The sequence below is a fragment of the Varroa destructor genome, unplaced genomic scaffold (assembly GCF_002443255.2).
Source record: "Varroa destructor unplaced genomic scaffold, Vdes_3.0 BEIS01000004.1, whole genome shotgun sequence".
Lineage (NCBI taxonomy): Eukaryota > Metazoa > Arthropoda > Arachnida > Mesostigmata > Varroidae > Varroa > Varroa destructor.
The window spans coordinates 41691064-41713648 of record NW_019211457.1 but is presented as its reverse complement, the minus strand read 5'-3'; the positions used below and the strand labels follow the sequence as shown (position 1 = coordinate 41713648).

Here is a 22585-nt window from a genome sequence, read left to right as displayed (position 1 = left end):
TTCGCCATGGGGCTTAGTGATGACGGCAAGCAACTAGGTAACTTGTCCCGTCTCTGGTAGGACATTGACTTCCCTGTCCATCGGTATGATCTGCGCTTGCCGCCGCCTCTGTAACGTTAAACGAGACACGCCAGTAGCAGCGGCGTCTCACTTCTGGGTCGGCCCAGCACCGAGCAGTTGACCACAGCGGTTGCGATGACCGACGTCAAAACGTCCACAATTATTTGTAACAGTAGTAGCGCAATAACAAGATCTGCTATTTGGTGTGCATGGGCGCGTATGTGCGTGTGCTTGTATCGGTCCGATGCGACGCAATAATAAGAGTTGAGAATATGGTGCAATCGATGAGTTCGGACTTTATAGAATATCTAACAGTTTAACAAAGGGGCATTCTTTTTTCCGTCTCTATAGAAAATCTTTTACTAACTGATACAATCCACTATCATTGCGAGATGGAGAGCACTACGGTGATGGTAAACCACCGCAGAACGGGGTAATCGATTGATACCCATTAATTGATAAGCTCACATAAACTACCCAGTCCAGAAAGACGTAATGGCACTTCGAAGACGCGTGACTCCGACAAGAATCAGTATACTTATGAATACGTATATTTTGCCCGTATTTGTAACAAAGTTTCAATCGTTTTTCAGGCGAACTACTAACGTGCAAAGAGTATGTCGTAGGTGTCGGCTCCTTGAATGTAGAGCGGTTTACGTGCTGACGCCAAAGGATCTAAGCAGAGATAGAGAGTTTGGTACTGACTATTATTTCTAATCAAGTATACTATTTGAAGTGGCAAAATGGCGCCGTACAGTCACTTCAATCGATGCAGCCGACGTCATCGGTACATGTACATTCTCCTTTTACAATGCAGCTTACAAGACATAATCGTAAAGCGCGTGACATTTTGTTATCATCGTCGTAGTTCACTCATTGATTCGTTCGCTCACTAACTGAGTCAGTCGTTGCCGCTAGCCAGCCAGTCATTCAATCATGATTCTCGTCCGCGTCGCAGGGTGAAGATGTGGTGATCGTCGTATCATAGCAGTCCTAATCGCTAGCAAGCACTTAGCACGCCTGTTCTGACGCAGGCTATTTTGCGCAGAAGCTTGCTGCGCTTCACTAGATACGACCACCAAACAGCCACCGTAGTTACACTCGCAGCGGCAAGGCTTATTATTCGTGTATTGGCTGTACTGTTAAACCAAGCACGTATTGCTGCTCTATTAGAGTGACGATGGCTTGAACGAAAGCGTCGAGCGGACGGCCACTAGCAGCGCGTCAGCAACGGCACCAAGCAACATCTATTCATAGTGTGCTGTTGTAGCTATTGCAGGCGCGCTAGTGATTCTCTAAAAGCTCACGCTGTAGTTGTCAATGTCTCCTCTTAATCCTTTACTTTGGTGCTATATGCCACAATCAGAAAGGAAGGGACATATTACTCTGAGCGCTTACCGCTCCAGCTTGCTCAGCGGGAGGCGGATCGCTCAATCCTTCGGAAGCGATGCGAATAGATGCAGCCGCATTGTCGTTGTCGTCGGATCGGCGTCTGGACCGTTATCAGCTGCAGTTGTAGGCTTGCGATCCGCTCTGATCGTTGCCAGCGTCGCCTTAGGTCAGTTCTACTTAGAAACCTACGGCGCAGACATACAAATATGTGCGATAAATGCTCTCTTCTATGCAAAGTCTTATCTGTGCCGTAATGGACTAATCTATTTATTGCTTCAGCACACGGAACGTATTCATGGAACAACTGCATGGACAGACGTTGAAGACTAAGCAAGCAGACAGGGAAATGAGGCGAAATCGCTTACTCTCCTGCCAAGAACTATTCCATTTTCATCAGCATCTCAATGTCGACGGCCATCAGAGAATGACTACTATACATAGCATTAGGTTTAGCAGAAGGGTGCTACATCTCAGTCCGATTTTTCGCCTGAGAGTTCCAATGACAGTATATAGCGATTACGTATTAAGAAGACGATGCTCGTATGACCTCCAAGACGATAATCGAAATAACGCTTTTATTAGAAACTTTAGCTGCTATAAACGCTTACTTCGACAAATAACGGTGGCTTCTTAACACAGTGGGTCAGAGTTCTGCACGGCCAACAACCGCTCTAACAGTAACATGGCATACTGTAAACATTCGTTGTTTTTGAGGCAGCTGACAAGAAGATCAGTTACCTTAAACCTTGTTATTTTCTTTTTTTTTGGTATTGGTACAGACGCCTTTTTCTGGCAGGCGTGGGTAGAGCGATCGAGGTAAAACAATGAATGGTCGAATGACTCAAGTTACTCAAATCTTAAAGCGGGCTCACTTCCGCTCGGGTGCATTTGAGCTGTATACTGTTACACTGGTCATTGTATGTAGGTGGCAAAAAAAAAACAGCGTTCCCATCTCGGGCCCCTTCGTACACACATTTCCTTTCTGTGCTCTGGTTATTAGTGCGAGCGTAGTAAACGTTCCAGTTTTATGTACCTAACGGACGAAACATAACGATGTTCACTGCCCGGTTTCCGACTGACCGCGAGAACAGCCCATTTTCGTTATGACGCGAGGGGATAAATGGCCTTTGCTTGTAAGGGCCGTCTGTTCCAGCGGCAAGGTTCAGTTAGCCTACAGTCTCTTGCAATACCTTCCTTTCTTTTTGCTCCTTCGTGTTTCGTTAGTTTGCTCGTATTCGTGTCTATAAATCGTAGAAGATTAGAAACATGTCATCGATTTGGCTCTGGTCGTCGACGGTTAGCTCGCCCGCAGTGTAAACGCCGCCTGCAGTGTAAACGCACCCCGACAGGTAAAAATTCGACTTAGGCCGGCTAGCAGACGCTGTGCTCAAGCGGAGGCAATACATGTACATAGTTGGTATTATGGTATTTTACTCTACGACCGCTTTATTTGTTCTATTCATATATTTTTCTCCTCCTTTATCTAGGCAAAGCACGAGGCTGCACGGCGGGATGGACCATGACTGATGACAGAGTCCTGTTTCTTAGTTATTTATTACGAACATATTCGGCACAGGTCTAACGGCTTCTACGGCACCTGAATCTGTCGTTGTTGTTTTTCGCGTCATTACAATTTCCTGCTAGCACGCAGCTGTTGACAAATGTCCTGATCTATTTTACATCGGCATCGACGCTCGCTCAACCCAACGAAAACAATGTGCTATGTATTGTGCTTACGCTTATTTTTATATCTGTCGGTCTATGGACGTACTGCGTACAGATGTTTATTTGTTGCTCAGTATCATATGTGCACGCATCGAGAACAGGCAAAGCCAACGTTGAATTGTTACAGATGTGTGCGTTTCCTTTGAATGGAACATGTAGTAGCGATGATTTGTAACTGGCACAGCCTTAGGGCAATACAAACAGAAACGGCGAAACGAAACAAAAAATCCCTGTGCTTTTCATTACAGTCAAGGCTACGTGGTCCGTGGTCATGGGCCTAAAGAACGCATCAAGTCGAGCGGCCTTCCCAGGAAACGTAGCGTTCCATATGTAACGCAATATAAATCGACCACATTCGTATACGAAAATGCGCCGAAGACGAAGTGTTTTTGCTGATCGTTTGTAAAACGTCGGCATTTGCTGTTGTTATGTTAATGTTTTTATGTAAATAAGTCATATTTTTTGCTCGTCGCCTTGCCATTGTGGAGCATGAATCAAGAGGCGGATAGCAAAAAAACGTAATACGGAAATCGTTTTTGTAAAAATTGAGTGGAGACGATTGGTTCATCGTTTAGTAGGAATGATTGTTATATATGTATTTTAGCGGATTACATGTCGCCAGTATGATCGTTGTTCAAAATAGACCAAATTATCAATAGTCGTCCTTTGCTTTATACCACCATAATGTAAACAAGCAACATAAATGCGGTAAATGTCCTAATAAGACAGATCAGCCACCTCGCCGCGATGTATGACGAGCCGACTTTGGCCCACTATATCGATCTCAGCCTATTTGGACATGGTACATCATTGTCTTCGATTGCAAACCCAGTTATTGTACTAGTGCAAATTTACTAAGAGGTAACGATGTTGGTCATAATTAGCAATTGAAGGTCGTCTTTTTTCCCTCTGATTTTCCAATTCGGCCATTATCCATACGATGGAGGGTATACACATGTACCCTGTGTGCTTGCTTGCTACCACAACTTTGACATTTGCCAATTTTCTTCTTGCCACCACATTCCATGGCTCTATTATACCTGCGAACACATTTAGCCAATATTGACAATGATCCCTATCGTGTGCTTAATAGTAATAATGTTTCTTCCTTCTAGATGTATCTATAACAAACAGCCACGCGTTTTACATGCATCATGTCCACTGACAAGACTCACAGACCGGGACACGTCTTATGTACGCCTGAATCTTCAAGTGAGCTAGCAGATATTTAATGTTACTGCCGTTTCGCGCCGTACATTCGTATCTTCGGTAGAGGCGAATGCGTATAGTAGCATGAGGCAGACGTACTAGCAATACTTATCGTAAATACTGTAACATCAGCGCCATTTGTTGTCGCAGTTATCTAGTGTGATTTTTGGGTGAGCTCTTTCTTTCTATCTGTATATCCTTCATTAAATACTTCCAGTGGCAGAAAAAACGGCAAAACACTTGCGTCCGCAAACCGTCCATTATGCAGTGGCCCGTGACGTTTTCCATACTGTAGCTTGATACTGCTCCTGACGGTCATGATGAAGAAGGCGACTTCATCAGATCGACAATCGCCAAATTGTTTAGAGACGGCTCTCACTACGGTTACCATTATGAGCACTAGCTAAAGTAATCACTTTCGCATCCCCTGCAATCGCTATGGATCAGCCACTAGATCCAGGCTGATCTGGAATAATCTGCAGTAGTTTGACGTCGACGGTGGGGGCTTGCCGTTGCTTAGTCAACGGGCATACGTTTTAACTGTATTGACATAATCGCGCCTATCCTCTAATCGTCGTCCGCGATTATTTATCTTTACGTTCACGTACAACTTTTTCATTGATTAGCAGTGGTATAATATTTAGATCGCTCGCTCTCGCTCTCGCTCTCTCTCTCCTGATTTTTTTGCCTTGTCTATAATGCATAGATGTTTTTCCCCTGAATTTTTCCCTCACTCGTCAGCGTGCTCACGGTGTTTGCGACAGTGGCGGCTGCGCCACGTTGGAGCTACGTGGGTGAGCTCCGTTACCAAATACATACGAGGCGGTTATTCTAGCTGGACAGCCCTTTCGCCATAAGTGGAAGCCCGTGAGGCGGAAAACGTGCGCGTCAATAGCCCATTTTAGTCTCCACTATGTTCAACCGCCGCTGTTGGTGCTGTTGCTGTAAATGTCTTTTGCTATAATGTAGCGTCAACAGCAACGTTAACGATGGAGTGACGGTGTTCCGTTCGGGCGATTCCGACGGCTCTTTTTCATGGAACGATGTGAAGCTAACTATATTACCAAGCACTACGTTGTTCTTTTTTTTGTTAGAAATAACTAATAAGAGCAGCGGTGCTTTTATACAGAATCACTCAATAAATGAGAGATAAATATTTAACCACAGAGGTCCAAGGAAACGTTTTAAAAACCAAATGATTCTAGGTTGATTTGTGGGCCAGCAGATGCCTAACCAGGCCACAAGGCGCAACAGAATGAAAATAGTTAGCTAGCATCCTCAATTTATCATCACCTTTAAATGCTAATCTTCCATGTCTGTACCTATCGTTGTCGAAAGAAGCGCACGCACAAAGGCAGCATTGAAACGCCCAGAATAATTATGTTTCATGGTTGAAAACGCTACCTCGACAGCTCTAAGCGTTTCACGGACGCGGACGCGGACGCGGACGAAGAAAATGATGGTCGGCGAAATTTTTTAGAGAGATGTACGCTCGGCTTCAACGATATATCCAAATGCGTACAAATAGATAAACGCTTTAACGCGTAACAACGACGTATTGGCGAGGTTCGTTCATATATATGGGCACGAACATTATAAACAAGTCTTCACGGCTGAGCTCGACTCAAAAATTCAACCCAAAAACAACCTGCAACGAAAACTACAGATTTAGTAACGCTCAAGCAAGCAAGAGAGCTGGGTGAATTTGACAATATTTGACCAAGGGCACGCAGGGCCACCACTTGTTTTTGCAGCACATTGGCCGAAAGCCCCTCGTTCGCTTCTATCGTACACCGACCGGGAGGGCTAATTCTCTTCATGCATTTTTTTCTGTCGTCATCATGTAGACATCGATATTGTTCATCGAGATTCAGGTATCAAATCGAGTTTCTCAACTCTCTAGTACCCATCGTATGTAAGCTCAACTCATTAATAAGGTTTATTTCACTATAAAATACACGGGACGATGACGAATACTCAGGGAAAGTTTACGTCACATAGTATTAACGCATCTATACGCACAAAAATGATAGCGGTGGCGGTCGCTGCGACTGACAACCAGGTGGAGGGCCATGAGTGCCAATACGGTTATACGTATCTCATGGTGAAGAAAAATTTCAATGAAATGTTCAGAAGCGGCAATGGCAGCATTAGAAGTTGGAGCGGCCACGGCCAATAGTAACCATAAACTATTGGGAGATACTGGAGATGGACATGCCGCAGTGACCTGCTGCTGGGGCCTGCCCACGCTCTCACGCCGTCAAGGTCACTAGTCGGCAGCGGCGGCAGGAACACAAAATTCACACCGAACAGAAGCCTAAAAAGACAGCACACACCCAACGAGATTGCGTTATGAAGCCCAGTTCCTTATCTGCTTTTCAGAGCTGATCTTGATCGGAATATTTCTCCCGAGTCGTTCTGTTCGCTCACGTCAATAGTCTAAGATACAGTTGTCTTCCGATTATGGTCGTTCGTTTAATCGCTTATCGTTTGGGGTCATCGATAACGCTAACACGATGTTCAGATTACGTACAATCGACCATTTGCGAATATGCTCTATATGCGAAGTGCGATGATACAGAATTACGAAAGCAATGAAAAGCCTCAGAGTGACGTCGGACATGAGCGCACCGCATGAAAACTTTAGTGAAAGTGATTCTGTGTTCTTTCCGAGCCGCACAGGAAGAATTTTATAATGTCTGGCAAAAGTATTAACTATAAATTACAGATAGAATGGGTACGGGTACGGATGATGCAACGAACACTGCGGTGACGGTAGTAGCAGAATTCACGGAGCGTTGTTGACGGATTATAGCATCCGTGACGAGGGTAAGCGATTACGAGACCGGGAATTACTGTTACCTACAATATTCGAAAAAACAAACAAAAAAAAAACAGAAAAGATAAACTGCTCAATACTGGTCGCCATTGTGTAATGGTAAATAAATGGTAGTACTTAAGACATCATATAGCGTTGCGTTCAACTTGCATGACCAACGATGGTATAGCAGAATAAAGATTTTGCGAGCAGCTTATTAAGTGGACATATACGCTTTGTAGGTTGTTCTGAACTTGGCATTGCATTGGCTATTGGCCAGTTTAGCTGCGTCTGTTTTGTAATCGATCATGATAGGTATATTCACGAACGCCTATCATAGAGATCGCTACAAACTTCTGCCATGACGACCAGGGACGCTTTCAATCTACTTAGCTTCGCAGATTGCCTTAGTCGTAGTCTGAAATAGCAAGTACAATATATATTACAATCGAAATTAGATGTATAGAAATTGTTACTTAATTAGCACAGAAAATTCATCTTCCTTCAAGTGAACTTCTTCTCGCCGTATGTTTGAAAGATGCTATGTACTACCGCAATATCTTCTAGCAGTGGCATAACTGACAACTCGTCCTGCAAGTCCTGGCAGCTGTTCAATATGTGGCTGTATAGCTCGGATCTCGGAGGCCATCGGAGCCTGAAAGTCGTGAGCGCATCGAGTTACTGTTCCGCAGTTAACTTTCTTCTGTACAGCACGTGTAGCATATGTTTCTATGTCAATCCGTTTGTGTCCTCGTACATTTGTGGGAGTGACGACGACTCGTTTGACTTGAGGTAGGCTTTCGAGCGGGCATGTAGGAGCTGCAAGGTCGTGTAAGAGCATTTGCATCCACGGCGTGGAACCGCCTACCTTAAAAACGTCTACCAAACGAATTTCGTCGTTGAATGGTCGGTCGAACAAGTGACGCTAACAATACGGTAAATATTCAGTCGAGAGGCGGGCCCGGTCATATTATTACGGCAGAGAGCTGCCGTACGACGCACCGAGTCGAAGAAAAAGCAATAAATGTTAGAATGGTCCTAAGGTACCGCTAAGTGTTAAACATTCAGAAAAAATAATTGTTGATCATAAGAAATATATGGGGCATCCGATCATGAGAATAAGAGTCATTTGTGATCAATCTGGCGTCTTGGGGATTGATTATAAATTGTCTATGAATAAAAAAAAATTCCCACAACACCACAGGTAATGGTGGTTTCATGTGCAAACCGTTCCATTGTTATTAAAAAGTTAGAGAAAATGGCGGGCAAGGTTTTATAACTCTAGTAGTGAGTAAGATGTTCGTGTTAACTGATCAAGAGCTACCACCGGAATCTACTTCCGAGAAGCACGTAGATCGGAAGACAGTAACGTTCTAACGGCGCTTTGCTGTTAATCGCTGACCGCGTGCAAGCAAAGGAAGCACAACCAGATTGGCAGTGAAAAGAGTTCTACAATGTTTATCCATACTCTTTCAATCTATGGTTTGTCGTCAGCATGGCCTCTGCTCTCAAGGCACGTGTCATTCATGATTAAATAGAACTCATCAATGTCGGGTGTATGTTATCTAGAAGTCCAACAGAGCGCCTATCGACTCCTGTAATGCGTCCAATTTATTGCCCCTCGACAATTGGTTAGATAACGATTTACCGAACGCTATCTAGGATCCTGTCCTTGCTGGGTTTTATTCGTACAAGTAATATCCTAACGTGTCCCTAACTAATTTTAGGATTTACTTACATAGTTGTGAAAAACTTAAAGGTCGCCAGACACTCCTGCCTTACCCCGATGTCTTTCGGTGACCGAATGTCCGGCGCGACAACGTAAATAAACAAAACAGTTACCGTATGCGCATCTATAGCAATAACAAAATCACGTGGGAAAGGCCGAACGTTCTCTTTGTAATCTTTAACGATTCCATTAATTAACAGACTGAAAACAAAAGCGACTTGTTCAAGCTGTTAGTTATCATCAATGTCGGTTCCAGTCGGCCCCGAAAAATGTACTAGCTTGGTATCTGTCATCGTCTTCGTATCTATCCACATGTACCTTTGATGTCCTGAATCGGTGAAGTTCCGCTGTTTGAACCGACGCTTCATTGTCATCGAGGAGTGCCCATTATGGATAGCATTGTTGCTATTAGGTTTTCAGATATCGTGCTGTTATGCACGCGGCGGCACGATCCGTGGTTTGAGTCGGCGACGAAAGCTCTGACCAGTAACTGCACCGTTCCCCAGCGTTACAAAATGCCCAGCAAAATAATGACTATTGCGAAGCGAGCCACTCATCATCGATGCTTTTCCAATTGTACTAAATGCCTCACATCTTCGTATACGTGCAGAATTTCGATTATGCCGATGATGATGGATGCGACAGTTATACCGATCATTAGCGGAGCTGGAGCCGGCGATACGGCGATAGAAAATGCGGGCTTACCGCGAGATGCAAATTGAGATCATTGAAGTATGAAGTATATTTCGATTACAGGAGAATTAACGGAAACAGAACGAAAGATGAACAGCTGCAGATGACAGTGACGTGCGGTACGCCTATATCAAGATCACGAGACGGGATTGTCCTGCTATTGTAACATTGCCGATCGTGATCGTTCAACATTTTGACCGTTGAAACGTTCCTGTGTGATGACGGTGTGACGTGTAGTTTCATTTAGTCAGCTCCAAAGTATGAAACACTGCTAGAGATCTACCGCCGGATCAACTTATGTACTAAGTGAAAGGTACCAAATGAATCAATTTCTACCTATTTATATCTAGCTCGAACGAAACGACTCGAAGAAAACTCATGCGCTTTTCAACGCACTTGCTAACGCTATAGCCCGTGACCGCTTTGATACCGATGACAATAGCTAGTAATCAGTGATGCAAGTCTAAAATGTTCGTTACATTTGGGTCGCTCGTTCGATCATATAGTTCGTGGAGAAAGCGTTATCCTATGAGGTAGGTGTCTATCTTAAATGCTGTAAAATTACGAGCAATTGTATTTGAAGTGTCCACTCGATATCAGCAGCCAGGTACCCACCGTCACCTGGGTAGCTAGCTAGCAGACCAAGTCATTTCACCGCATTGACTACGCTGTTGTATTGTACCGCTTAAGAGAGCATCTGCCTGTTGTACAAGACCACTACCTTTTTATTGTCCTCTATGTTACGAGTTTGTATCGTAGACGTGCGCCATAAACACGTTGTTCTTGTCGTCCATATCCAATGTTTGCTGCGGTGATTGGCTGACGGCGAGATTCTCTGCCCGTTTTTCCCTTACTAGCGACCAAAGGCTGTTCGTGGCATCGGCTCCAGCGCGGAGAAGCCGGTCGTCTACTTCTAGCGGCAACAACAGCCACTGGCAAAGGCTGTGCCTCGCTTTCATTCCCCGTTCTGTCGTCCTCTCAAGGCCCTCAGTCTTGTTTCGCTATAGAGGCCTGCAACTCCAATATAGCCTCGGCCTACACGGCCAGCAGTGAACTAACCGAAGTATTGGCAGTCGCAACAATGCTAGTTGGCTTAGCCACGCGTCAAGCAGGCCGCGCAATGCAGAATACTAATAGAAGAATCAGCGACGGGGTTAGTGACCGCAGCCCGTGCTGCTTTCGGCCCTCTAAATACTGCTACTGTGTGTGGTGTCGCATCGCTTTACCAGCGTTGACTTCTGATGAGCATCACACCGGCCCGAACATGACGTCGGCAGCGACATTGGCTGTCCACTCACTGCCAGATCAAGATGAAAGCTTACCTACATTTATGCGAGATGAACGCTAGACTAAACTGTGAACGACTCGACTTAGTTCCAGTTCTTTTGGCCTGGTTTGATCGGTTTGGACCTTTGCTGCCATTGTCTATCTAGGTTAAACTATACTAATCTAACTTAGGTTAAGCGTGAGCTCCTTCTAGCAACCGATAGCGCGCCGTGTGGTGGCATATTGTCCAACAGACGGGTACTCAAGGCCAGCGAGCCAAGGAGGGACCGCGCCAGCTATAACCACTAAAGTATATGTAGGTAGAAGCACCAATGGCGGAATAGTACCCAAAATGGCGAGCTACACTGTCACCGGCAGTTGGTGAGCTCCATAGAAAAAGGAAAAAGAAATATTTGTTTCTGCGCATATGCTTCAGCAACGCGATATTCGGCGACAAATTGATGAAACATCCCTTACACAGATGACGACACACACATAAGAGACGCATCTCCGTTTGTGCACAGACAAGCCAACGATAACAACAGCAACAGTGGTATAGTATTGTATAAGCTTACAACAGATCAGGGACTTGCGTGTAAAGTCAGAGTGCAACCGGGCATACGATAACCGATAGTGCGTCGGTCGCACTAGTCCAGTGTCTCGTCCCGTTCGAGCCACGCACCCACAAGCCCAGATTCGCAAATGACGAGGGAGGGAAAATTGGAGGTATAACAGTTCTTGAAGGTAACGTATGACACCCTGAACCGCCTATCGATGGACGTGAATCATATGAGCAACACGCAGTCAGGCTGTACTATAGGTCAGTGACCAGCAATTGAGCGCCCACCGCCTACACGACGCAGCCGATCTAAAGAAGAGCTCCCGCGACAGAGCAGTTGCGTAAACAGTTCACCAGTTACTCCGAGAAGGTTGACTGGGTTGGATTCAAATAGCCCAACTGCCCGTAGCCGATGGGGTAACGTCCGCTGTGACTGCAATCGCTTAACATTCGTCGAGTTGATATATGCACACGTGTACCAGCGCACGCGAGAAACGTATGTGATAACATTGATGACACGCATCGGATGCGAAACAGTGGAGTCATACAACGATTCAAATATATTCATTTGCTATGACACATCGTCAGCTGGCGATGCCTGCTCGTCCACACCTTTGGAATCATAAGGCATGAATTACTGTAATTATACCAGAAGTGCTCATATAATTATGGAATATGGATGAACTCTTCTTCTAATGTGATAGATAGCTTTCTAGTCTAGCTGGTTTGGTACTGCGTAATTGCTTGATAAAGGTTGACATTATTTATGATCTATTAAAGAAAAAACTTCCAACTACGATTTCTGTTCAAGGACAACAGAATAATTGTAGAGGCCTACTGACAATAGGGCCCTCTGATCCGGGTGAGTACATTGTTATCTTCAATGTATCCGTGTGACGTATCTGCAAAGTCAATCTATAGCTCGCTTGCGACCTTGATTAACTCTTTGAGTAACATTATGTTTTCGCCCAATTCGTACGTAAATTTGTCAAATAGATAAAAACGTTCTGGAATCAACTGGATAGCCTAGAGACAAGCTTTCAACGAATACCCTATTTTGACTCATTGAAAAATAACTAGTAATTTCAAAAAACGGAGCCGTATTAAAGACCTGTATTCACCTCGAGCTAGTTTTTTGCGTAAGATTCGGACATCGAATTTGTCTGTATATGGTATTATCGTCTTACAGTGGCTATGTGTGCACTGTGTCTTGCGCACGTCGGACCATTAGATTCACTAACATCAGACTTTTGCATGTTCCGTCCATTCCGGAACCCCAGAGTGAGCATCCCTAGAGGGTTCGTTTGCTCTTCCCGACAGCGCACGATTGTCCGTTGTTCGTTAATAGTAATCCAGGGGGTGACTTTCATTTCATGCGCCGTACTAGATAGACACAGGCATTGGTTACTATCGACGAACGGACGATCTTATCCGCACCACTCAGTTGCACCATTCACCTCGAGAGTAGCGATCATCACGACCGCCAATGATCCACGGCATATTCCCACATAGAGCGGTGTATGTCCTCGGCAGGACTCATCGGAGCAGAAAATTCTCTAAAATTCTGCCATTTTTGGTGACGAAGAGGCGTTGCTGCTGCTGCTGCTGCTGCTGCTGCTGCTTTTGCCATAGGTTCTGGCGCCTGCTTTTCATTGCTAAGCTGTTGAGTCCTCGCGCACAGATCCCTGCTCACTGCGAATGGACGCTGGCCATCCTAAACTAAGCAAGATATGAGGACTCACTTCAGTGGAAGATGGGTCACGACCTCGCCCAAAACGATTCTTTTGACGAAACAAAACGAGGGGAGAACGAAGTAAAGACGGTAGTCGCCGCTGCACTAATTTCACTTCCGATGCTTGTCACCGCTGCTGCGCGACAATGCCACGCATGACCGATTGTTGACGACAGAATGGAAAAGTTAGAAGAATAAAGAAACGCGCTTAGACACTCATCTATTAACTGGACGTCGCGTTTAAGATTTGGGCCATGTACGTGTGGGGACGCCTGACTGCCTGCAACAAAAAAGCACTTCTATGTGAATAGAGGAACCTAAAGAAGAGTACGGAAAATCGATATCAAACGACGAAGAATTGAAGACAGCGAACAAGTCGTTAACGTGAGGAAGCTAAGAGGGGTTTATAATCGGTGTATAAAATTTCGAGTGTATAAAACCAAAATCAGTCAGTGTCAATATGATAACACAACACTGGCTCAAATAAAAACCGGGCAGACATTATCAACGGCCGTTCCGGCTGGTAGACACCAGCACGAACCCCTGTCATCACCTTAATTGAGACACTAAAGCCTCTGTCAAATGCTGTATCACCACCTCATCAGGAAGATTTATCCTTGACGGTGACTCGAACCTTTGTGGAAGTATGCTTAATTCAACATGAGGTAACAATGAGAAGTTGCTCTGAGCAATATTCCTTTGATCTCCTGTTGAAATCGTTTTGCTGTATACACGTACGACAAGGAGGAATCGCCGTATTTTTATAGGATCAGAAGATCGGGCCTGCAAAGCGCCTTTGAGTTCTGTACCTATTCGCGATCACACTTATATGTTATTAGTTCACCACTTTGACCTGAGGTAGATAATACTGCGATGAGGACAATGTGGCTGAATCAACAACATGACTTTTTTACGCTAAACTATAATAGCAATGAACGTTCCCATAGACACAAACGTGAATTATAAAAGTTTAACTTTTCAATTACTTTTTCTCTAGTTATGGTTAAGATAAGTATTATCTACTTTTACGAATTCTGCATTATAGAGAAAAGATCCGCTCCAAAAGCCAGCTTGTGTCGTTTTTTTCCCACTAATATAGGAACGGAAAACTACCTCTTTGTTTTTTTCTTTTAAATATCAACATTTTTACATTGCTTATTTGATTTACTTCTCTAGAAGCTTCATAATTATTGGATTTGTTATTATTACTAATATAGATAGCACATTTTGGCATAATTAGGTAATAGTAGCAATTTTTCTTGTATATGTGTATTTTTATCACACTTACAGGCTGCCACCTAAGGCCTGCAACTGCATAAGCATTACGATCAGGCCAGCCGTCATCCAATAGAAAAACACGACAAACTGGGTATCAAAGCCATCTATTTGACCTCCCAATCTGTGCAGCCTGTCGAGCTGTTCGATATTTCGCACAAGTTTTTTTGAAAGTTCATGAAGTGCTCTATCCTCAAGCGAAGGTATTTCATTCAATAACTCCATATTCATCTCCGAAACGCTTAAGCTTTTATTATAGTAAAATCTTCGTTATTATCAAAGATCTGTAAAATTGTCTCATCTTAATTATTATTGATTTATTAACTAATTAGACTTGTTATTTAATTTTATATTAAAAAGAACCAATAAGCGGAAGTACGCACAATAGTGACAGGAGTATAAAAGAGAAAACTTATTTAGATGCTTTAAGGGGTGCGGTAAATTTTCAACACGAACTTAGTAGCCATGGAAACACGGAACCATTGGCACAGGGATGAACAACTTGCTAGAACGATGAAATAACTTGAACTTTCTTAGGTTAAAAACTTACGTTCAGGCCAAACAAGTTGGAATTCGCTTTAGCTTTAAGCTGGACAAAAAGTACTGAACAGTGTTGAATAGCATTTCGTGTGTAATACGCTTAGTACAGGTCATGTACGAATTCAGCGTGAACGCTTAGAAATACAATTTAGTGGATATATGTGTGTAAGCGTGCTGGGATGCTGCGTTGCACCGCCAAAGGAGCTGAGTGGTGACAGCCAGCCAGCTGATGCCGATATTTCGAAGTAACCACGGAATCGGCCACCTTCACAAACAGAGAATACCATTTGCTTGAGTTGGTTTCATTTTGCTCATTAGAGATAGATGATCAACCTGGGCAATTAGGTTAAAGGTGGGAAGTACCTGCTTTTTTGGAAAATACAATAGTTTAGCTTAGTTTACAATAGTAATAGCATTTGATAGTTTCCAGCAAAGAAGCACGTTGTTCCAATTCAATATAAAAGTTGTTTTTCGGCCATGCCTTGGCAATCATGACGCTAACTTCGGATTGCGTGCGCCACAATTTTAATAATGAAGGGGCCTTGAACTCCATTCCGCTTAATCTGTCGAGACTAATTTCCACTGAGCGAATTCATCACCGAATATTGAATTCTATCTTCTTAGAACTTACTTACTAACTTGTAAACTTCAAACTACACATCGGATGGATCTTCTTTTACGGAGCTCAGTTTGTGTACATGGTTATCTTCTCAACAGACGGATGCAAGCAATGAACGAACGTCTTTGCAACTGCCTTCGCTATTTGTGCTCGTCAATTTTGTCCAAATTTTCGTCCAAAGAACGAAAAATGCGGAAAGGCAGGAAGCTGTCCTAGGTAGGTTACTGAAGACTTCACTATTATCGAGTATCAAGTCAGTAACTTCACAGGCAAACACCAATGTTATCATTTATAAGGACTATCTATTTTGTCTACTCAAAAGCTGAAAATATGGTGCTTTGTTAAAGAGACTGAAACAAAGTCGTAATAATCAGACTAAAATTGACGTTGGTGCCACGTATAAAAATCACGTTCTGCAACAACTACATATTGAGCCTAGGTATGACATATTTCTCGGCTTGTCATATACCTTACTGTTTAACTCGGACCAGTCCTTTTACTGTGCTATCTTTGTGTTAGCGTTATCCGACAGGCCGAAGTGCGTACGCCTCTCTTCAGGATCAGCTAAAGTCACGTGTCAGAAGCATTTAGATCAGAATGGAATATAACACGCAACACGATGTCGTCACTGTCCCTCCCCCCCCCAGCCGTTCTGTGGTGGAGTAAAGGAACGTTCGCTTTATTTGAATGCAGGAGATTTTTTGCCTTTTTTTTCTGTTGACTAGAACAAAAAAAAACAGCTTGTTTTTTTTCTGTTGACTAGAACGAAAAAAACAGCTTGTTTTTATAGTTCCCAGGTCGCACGGGTCAATCTAGACAAAAAAGACCAGCTTGACGCGCCAGTAGCAGTATGGAACGAGCTGCCACTGCAGCCGCCATCGTTCTGCTTGGAAATGCTACTTGTAGCGCGGCTATAGAATTGCCGCCTTTTACCCCCACATTTTTGTGCCTTTACGCCCTTGTCATCTTGCGTTGTCTTGTACAACATTCGTACGCGCGAGCACGCCAGTTTGCTGCGACGTCGAGCCTATAGAGGCACTAACATTGGTTAATGAAGCTTGATCACCAACAATCGCAGGAACAGATTTAATAATCTCATCGCCTTTGCGCCCTTTTTGCTACGATTACTCCGATAGACCGGCATGGCCAAGCTGACAGAAGACTGTGCGGTGCAAAACAGCGTTGACGCAGATATCGCATAGGTTCGAACGCCGACGAGACGTCATCGTATGGAACATTCTGCCATTCGACGAAAATCAGGTTGGAGGTGCATTTTTGTCAAAGCATTTCCGCTTTCGGCCCGTGCTACGATTCCATACATTCAAGCGTCGTGAGCATGACGGCGCTGACTACGCATGAGAAATGAGCAAGATTTCGAAAATCGATGCCTGGCTCCCACTCGAGCTGACAAACGGCCTAGGCATGCTCGATGGATAATGCTACAATGGCAGCCAAATCGATAGCCGTAAAAAGCACTGCCAACAATCAAGAAGGAAAATATAGATACTGGCACAGTGTAACCAGTTGCGTCCGCTCCAAGGGAACTGACACCATATCATTGACTGTGAGCCAGCATACTCGATCCGGTCCGCGTTTCGAGCAACGACGATCAGAGTAATAACAAGCAGAGAGGAACAAATGACGGGAAGCGCTCACGCTCATGGGTTCTGGATCGCTGGCTACAAAGTATGCTGGGTATTTGTGTATGACAACTCTGTATTGGTTGATTTTTGTGTGCGCATGGTGTAGCTTCGTGAAACACCAGAGGCGGTATTTCGCAGAAATCTGTCAGAGGCGCTATCGACTGGGCATCCTTGAGTCAGCGGGCGAGGGCTGTGTGAATCATTGGATTCTTGAATCGCCGGTGCGGCATGCATGGCATCGTCATCGTCATTTCACGGCTGTTGGTGAGACTGAAAGCTATAGTTGACGCCGGTCATCTAGGTTACTGGAAAACATCAGAGACATGAAGCTAACGTACCGTCATCGTCACGACATAGATTAGCTATGTGGACTGCTTGCATAGATTTTTCTCACGAATAGATCCATACCGCTAATTCGGCAGCCATCATGCTCCGACAAAACAGTGAATCTGGGTGGTATCTACCTAACGCTAACTGTCAGCCATATTTGCCTAGAGTTTACCGGGATAAACTTGAAACAGTCAAAGCTCACGAATACCGAATTCAGAATTAAATCAATTTCTTGCCCACCTCACCGAAAGCGATACATGCATCAATATACTCCCTATGTTTATTCTTGCCATCATTCTCAACCTCACACTGATTAGCAGTACGGGGAAAATAGTACAAAAATTCATCTTGGCTTTGGTTGTGACCGACGTTTGGTTACCCATTTTGATCGTCTAATGGCAACAGTTGACGATTTCATTGAAGTGATTCCGAAGGAAGCTAACACACTTTTAGTAACAGGCAGGAAAAGACCACAAAGCCAACGGCACTCCGTCGAGTGCTTTGTGTTATTTTTTCTACTTGAATCAACCAATTGGATAGGTATCACACACAAGGAGCAAAAGAATGCTACCTCGTGCAGTCTAATGCGAAGCCCCCGAGAGCTGGTCAATACCTGCACGGGTAATGGCGGCACAATAAAATTCGAGGACGGAGCATAGGGCCGATCGTCTGGGGCGCTACATTGGTAGCGTAAGAGATGACACGCGATAGCTCTCTTGAAGCCGATAGATGCAATTCTTCTAGCCGCTTCTGAAACTTCTGTAGCCATCAAAGTATACTATACATTTGGAGAAAGGGCCCGTCGAACGTCCATGCAGGACAGTTCGTGTCCGCCGCCAAGAGGACAGATGATAGGACGAAAAAAAAGTAGTTTGAAGGTAAGGGAATCGAACATTGCAGAATCATCATGGCACGAATATACATCGTAGCCGATCATGGAGCAGAAATCAATAGGGAAATACTAAATATAGAATTGGAAAGACTGACGAATGAGAGGCGAAAGGAAGCTTCTGGCCGTTTGCAATAATTGTCACCAGCAGTTGAAGCTGCGACAGGAAACGTCTCCCACAGTTTCATTCCTGTAAGGTTCCAGGGACTAAACTGTGGACCCTAGAAAATTGAAGTTACTGACAACGTTTAATAAACGAAACGTTAAATATTATTTATGACTTAAAGTAAAGCTGTACCGCTATCCTGACAGGATGCTGTAACACCGTATCTGAATAATGTAGCTTCATACAAGTAGCAACTCACTGGGTAACGTTTGTTTGATGCTATCAGATGATAATAACTTCCATCAACTAGAAGTGATTTTAAATAACCAGGAGTACCACCAGGTACGAAATTGATCCGGTTAGTCCAACAGTTGTTGAAGGACAACAGAGCAGCAGGTAGCGCAGGTGCAGATACACTGCGTATCAAGGTAAGCGCAGGTGAATTGTCAAGTAAACTTACCTCACGTACAAAATAAGTTACTGGGAGTTTGCTATGCTTGATGTTGCACAAACCTAGCATTCGACTAGCCCAGGTTGAAGCGTGCATATCTAGACGAACTCCGAAAGAATCGGATACTGTAGCTCTAAAAACGGGTCGTGGCTTTGCTTATGGGTTCAAGAAGTGCACGATCAAAGTTACGTTTGTTTTCTTTGTCGCAACATCATCTTTCAACAATTCCTGCGTCTAACACAATAACGCACATATTAACTTTCTTGAGCAAAGACGGGATTCTGATACGCTAGATTAAGATGAATGATTACTACAGTTGAAACTAATGAAGCTGCGTAATGCTTCTGATCGTGGAGACTGAGCGTCGGTATCTGTCTCGTCTGTTTCCACGACCGTGGTGGCAGTGAGTAATAGTTATTGCGGCCTAGAACAGATAGCAAAAACCTGCTACAAGATGAAGCCGCCACTGCGTTAATAAGAGTGATGACGGTTTGCTTCGAACCGTCTTCGAAGCGCCTCGAAGGGTTTTTTTTTAGCTTCTCGCTACATTTTTATCCATACGGCCTAGTTCAATGAGTATTTATTAGTGGCTTATTATTATGGCTAGTCTTTTGTTATGGTTTTGGCCTGCGTCTCATCTCGCAATCCCGTGACCAGCGGTACAACTAAGACAAAATTTTTATCTGCCCAGTGTCACTTCTTTCCCTCTCCGAATAGTCAATCCATAAGACTTTGTAGCTTGAGCTACTCTAAACATGAGAAATGTGTCGGCACAAATTTGCGTAATGCACTCACGCAGAGACAAGCGAAAACAGCGACTGCGATAACAATGAAACAGATGAATAAAGGCCCTTCGATAAGGCGACATTGATGTACGGCCCATTCGAGCACACATATACTGGCCTGGGTGTTTTGGGGAGGTAATAACCCACAGTGTAGTTCAGTTATATACTAAAGGAAGCAAGCTTCTCGGGAAGTTTCGCTACGCGGTGACGTTTACTTTGATTGTCGTCACGGCATTTCTATTATTTAAATAGCCAACAAAATTGCTCGAGTCTGTTTTCAGTTGAGAGATAGTCGAAGAGTCAACATGCTCTCGTTTAATACCGAGTCGCTAAACGACTTTCGGTAAACTGACCGCATCATAGGATGATTTCACAAATGAGTCTGGCGTTTCTTGATTGAGCTAACCGTTAGGGCGTGACCGATTCCTACCTTCGTTGCGGACGTTGGAATTATGCCGTAGGACAGCTTTTGTCGGACAGTCTTGACAAGGCTATCTGTTCGACTAAGTAGGACGGCATAACAGGAATGGTATTGGCGACATCATTCCGGTCCTGCTGGTGTGCGACTCCTGCACTGACAAACCGATCTCGATGCCCATGTATAGATATCAACATGAGCAAGCTCACACTCCATGATGCGTACATATAGCGAACGTCTACGTTGTTTCCATTCTGCCGGTGGTGAATGGGTCGCATGATCACCGACTGCTTTCACAGATCTTGCACTTGTAGATCTGGGGGGATTCGATTGAAATGTTTTTATGTTGGTATCGCAGTTACTTCAACAGTTCCGAACCATTCAACGGAAGTTTGAAAAGCATGTTGTTGCTAGATTGTTATCGTAGGAATTTCTGCTACCGGCGGTCTATAGTGATTTGTCAGTCATTCTATCACCTTAGCGATGCTTGATTTTGCTCGCAAATTGCCCGATCGGACAGATAGGATTGAGATAGCAGTACTTTGATGAACTGAGCATGGATTTTCATTATCATTGACTGAGGCAAATTACCTTCTTGTTTAATATGGTCCAAGTAATAATATGCAGCCTTAGAGTAAGTATTATACAACCATATGTGCTAATTTATCTATCTGGCTTACGTTACATTTTTACCGGCTTGTATATCAGTATAATATGCGGCGACGTTCCGATCCAGGACTGCCATCCGTCTTCAATAGCTAATTAACGTAATGGTTCAGATATTCCATGCCATGTAACGATCAATAGTACAGTAGAGTCGGTAAGTTATATATAATCATTAATCACTGTCAACTGGGACCAAGGTAGTGTGATTTTAGTTTTATTAACTTATCTCATGATTGGCTTGTGAATGGACTAAATTCCTGACCGTGTTTGTTTTGCCCTTAATCCTATTATCCCAACTGCAGCTGCACTGCAGCGCAGAGCTAAGAAGTTCTGCGTTTTCTCTTTTGATCTCTGATGCCCATTATTCTGCGATCCTGTGTAATAGAAGGGCGTGCAGTGGCGTCGTAATGTAGAGGCCCACACGAGCAGCTGATCAGATCGCATCATTCGGGCCTCTAGCCCACGTGACTACGTGTATTGGCCATTGACGTTCACTGTAGGAAAATGCCACCATATGGTTTCGGTTTGCCTAAATCGATGGTATAAGTTGCCTTTCTGCCGGTGATTCTGTGTTGTTGACTAGAGGCTTTCAAGTGCAGGTACGTTCTATATATATATACAATGCAATAGTTCTTTGTGACGGTCATAGAATTTGTATCCACAATCAGGGCTGGCTGGGAAAACCGAATTGAATCTGACAAGTGGTTAAACTAACGCATCAGGATAGAGGATATAATTCGTCTCTTATAGCAAACTAGTCATCTGCTGCAGTCTCACAGGTATGTTGTGCTTATTTCTATACTCACACTGATTTTCTTATTGCCCTTATCGATAAACCGTGCTAATTACTGGGTATTGTTATATTACATATATATATATATATTTTATAAGCGGTCCTGTTTGTTCAATAATTTGAATCCGTCTGTTCCAGCGAAAGCTGCGTCGACCGCGTCAGCGTCGATCTGTTAGCCCATGAACACGTAAAAACTTAACGATTGTTCTCCACCATGTGTCTGGCCAGACGCACGTCCACACATATCTACCTGAGCTATATATATATATATATATTGCTAGCTGTTGTAGAGGTTAAAAACAACAGCTATTTTCTGAAGCTACTGACGGCTATCTACCTCCCGTGCCAACTTCACAGTCAGTGGGTGGCGTTCGCATTCGACATAGAGCTCATAATAAAGCGTACGATCTCAATGCGTTTCGAAATACTTCCTGTCACTTGTAAATTGTAAGGGGAGGATATGAGATTGGTTTCCCATTAAATAACGAGGTATAGAGTTGATTTATTTTCTACTCGAATTCTCCTAAGTACGGCTAAAGCAGGGCCAGTCCCGGGACATGCCCCACATGTCGCTCGTTGTCGAAGTGTCCTGATGCTCTATGCTTTATCCGCTGTTTAGTTAGCTTGCTAACGAATTTATTTTAAATATGTCGCGATTCTACTAAAGGAAAACTTTTACGCGAAAAATGTTTTACTGTTTTGTTAATTTCTTTGACCGTCTGTTTGTCTAGCGATCTACTGTGCCATTCCGTAGCAATACTGCGTAGTCTTGTATTTTGTCAGAGTGTTGCTTATTGTAATCTAAGCACAGTATTTGAGCATAAGCATGATTCAATACATTTTAATGCGGTTCTTGAGAAGTGCGCATCTTACAAAAAGCATATATA

At 43.8% G+C, this 22585-nt stretch overlaps 1 protein-coding gene and 1 long non-coding RNA gene across 12 annotated transcripts in view; one reads left to right on the top strand and one right to left on the bottom strand.

The window, feature by feature from the left end:
* The window catches only part of shot (dystonin-like protein short stop), a 240444-nt gene that overhangs the window by 118317 nt on the left and 99542 nt on the right, over positions 1–22585 (top strand). The window lies entirely within an intron of this gene.
* Positions 1–22585, bottom strand: part of LOC111250447 (uncharacterized) — a 79457-nt gene that overhangs the window by 52643 nt on the left and 4229 nt on the right. Inside the window, exon 1 of one of the 3 annotated variants that reach the window (XR_015327277.1) lies at positions 9252–11680. The exons of the other annotated variants lie outside the window; for them this stretch is intronic. This is a non-coding gene — a long non-coding RNA (uncharacterized LOC111250447). Of the gene's footprint in view, positions 1–9251; positions 11681–22585 lie in introns of those variants that run through there. 3 annotated transcript variants of the gene reach the window in all.